The following is a 251-nucleotide window of genomic DNA, read 5'->3' on the forward strand; positions in this document are numbered from 1 at the left end:
CCTGACTTTTGAAGTAATCTATGGTGTATGAGTACAGAAAGAATATAAACATACACATATATCAAAATCTAGTATGGTACAGATTGCCAGACTTTAATTTCAGTTTAATTCAAAACACAATATTAGTGATATTGCCTTTATACCTAATATTAATTATAGTTTTAAATATTAAGAACAAACAATGAAATGCTATGGCTTTACACATTACATTGATTAAATTTGTTAGTTACATACAAACACATGGAAATGCA

General features: G+C 26.3%; 1 protein-coding gene across 1 annotated transcript in view; it reads left to right on the forward strand.

Annotated features, from left to right (window-relative positions):
• LOC119592859 (biogenesis of lysosome-related organelles complex 1 subunit 1-like) overlaps positions 1-251 on the forward strand; it is a gene marked incomplete in the record, with an annotated part of 5448 nt that overhangs the window by 994 nt on the left and 4203 nt on the right.

This window comes from Penaeus monodon, chromosome 31 (genome assembly GCF_015228065.2).
Source record: "Penaeus monodon isolate SGIC_2016 chromosome 31, NSTDA_Pmon_1, whole genome shotgun sequence".
Lineage (NCBI taxonomy): Eukaryota > Metazoa > Arthropoda > Malacostraca > Decapoda > Penaeidae > Penaeus > Penaeus monodon.